Source organism: Bubalus bubalis, chromosome 12 (assembly GCF_019923935.1).
Source record: "Bubalus bubalis isolate 160015118507 breed Murrah chromosome 12, NDDB_SH_1, whole genome shotgun sequence".
Lineage (NCBI taxonomy): Eukaryota > Metazoa > Chordata > Mammalia > Artiodactyla > Bovidae > Bubalus > Bubalus bubalis.
Window position 1 is genome coordinate 82,236,409 of NC_059168.1, and position 2,333 is coordinate 82,238,741.

Sequence of the window (2,333 nt, forward strand, 5' to 3'; positions counted from 1 at the left end):
CTTCAGTCACCTCAGCTGTAAAATGAGGACAACAGTGGCTAAACCCTAGCTGTCGTTATGACGTGACAGGACGTTATCATCATTCCCCGCATTCCCTGCGTGTTCTTGAGAGTGAAAACAAAAGCCCCTTTAATGTTTTCAGAAGCATCGCCTTCTCCTGCTTCTAAAGGGATGTAGGTCGAGTCTCAGCTGAGCAGATTTTCTGGAGGGAGAAGTCATCCTTTGTACTCATCTTTAACATTTTTCTTTGTTTCTAAGGAGCCGTCCTTTGCATTTACCGGCTCCCTGCCACCCACAAATTCTTTTCATCTCCCAACCCTCAGTTGTCCCGACTTGCAACCTTTGCTAGGCAAACGTGCAAACAGCTGCTTTCTCAGAGAATTCCAGTCCAGAAACCTAGGCGTGCCTCTTCTGATTTCTCCTTTTCCAATGTTAGAAAAGCCTCCTGGAGGAGACAGGGACTGTTTCAGACTAATGAGGCCTGGAGTTTTGCCGTGAGTTTGCCTCACAGAGGAGGTAGTAAGTTCATATTAAGACCACCAAGCCTTTCTCTAGTCTAGATCTTACCTGCCAAGTCCCCCTCCAAAAATATGATAGAGCGGAGTGGGGCAGGCATGGAATCTTTTGCAAGCAAAGACACGTTCCCTCCATGCATGGAATTCGCTGCCTCCAATAATAACAAGCATGCAAATTGGTAGCATTTTTTCCCCTATTGCCTCCTATGCACCGAGCACTGTTTGAGGTCCTTCCCAGACATTTTAATAGCATGATTATAATCTCTCCATGGATGAAGCGCTCTTCGGAAGCCCGCCCCATCCCCATTTCACAGATGAGGAAATTGGCATCTCCCTTCCCTCAGTGACCCTATAAATAAACAATGCTCTGTGCCTGGTACAGGAAATGCTCTGTGTATCAGGGAACATCATTCACCAAGGCAAGTGCTGAGGTTACGGGCACCTTGGAGTGGAATATATTATCACCAGCTCAAGCGTGACGACGCTCAGCCACCCCAGGCCACGAAGAGTAAGCACGGGGATGAACAAGTAGTTTTCCCACACCTCCCTTGCCTGCTCCCAAGAGCTGAGGCTGCTCAGAGGGAAAATTTGACCTCCTCCTCTGCTCCCTAGGGAGAGGTCATGGCATGTCTGCACCTACAAAGCACAAGGAGAATGGGCAGAGGGAGGGCAAGCCTGGAGGGCCCAGCAGTGGAGCATGGACTGCAGAGATTGGTGGGCATGTGGTTTACTTAATGTGGTGGGCTTCCCAGGTGACGCAAGTGGTAAAGAATCCGTTTGCTGATGCAGATTAGACATAACAGATGTGGGTTCGGTCCCTGGGTCAGGAAGATCCCCTGCAAGAGGGCATGGAAACCCACTCCAGTATTCTTGCCTGGAGAAGCCCCATGGCACAGAGTTGGACGTGACTGAAGCAACTTAACACTCATGCACGGTTTACTGTGATACTCTCAACCTAGATTCATGCCCGACACACAGCAGCACCCAATAGGTACTTACAGGATGAATGAATGAATGAGTTAAGTAACTTGCTCGTGAGCAGTCAGCTGGCAGAGTTGGCATTTGAACCTCGAGTTACCTCTTGAGGTTTATCAAAGCAGCGGCTTCCCAGAGGTATTGAGATACAGATGATGCTTAGATGCCTGAAGGCCCTTCACCTGCAAAGGAGAGACGAGCAGATTGGCCTCATAGGAAGCCCAAGGTCTTGTGACCAGAGACCCAGGCCCTGGTTCTGCCATGGTCACCCCTAGCTGTGTGCCATTGGGGAAGTCTCTTCCCCCATCTGGTCTTCACTTTACCTGTAAGTGGGATTCTTAATGCTTGCCTGCTCCCACAGAGAGTCAAAAAATATAAGGTACATAAAAGTGCTTTATTAATTGCAAGGGTGAATTAAATATCCATCGAGCGAAGCCCCCATGGGGCTCAGTGTCCCCCATGCTTCACAACTCTAGAGTGATTCCATCACATGGATATAATCTATGTGAATCTCTGCACCCCTCTGGGAATTGGTCAGTGCCCAACCTGTGCAACTGAACCCAGTAGTTCTAGCTTAGGGTCTATTTTTGGTGGGAACATGAACTCAGTACTGTGACCAGCAAGAAGATAGAAAAGCTGCCCCCTGCCCCCAGGAGCTCTCAGAGAGGAGATGCAGATTTCCAGAGATTAGGCCTGGAGAAGTCCCCCCGGACTTAACCTTGCAAGCTGCTTGCAGAATGGTCCAACAGATCAAAGGATGGGAGGGAGATTCTGCCCCAGGAGACAAATTCCAGGATCTACATAACTTCTCCAAAGGCTCAGCAGTAAAGAATCTACCTCCAA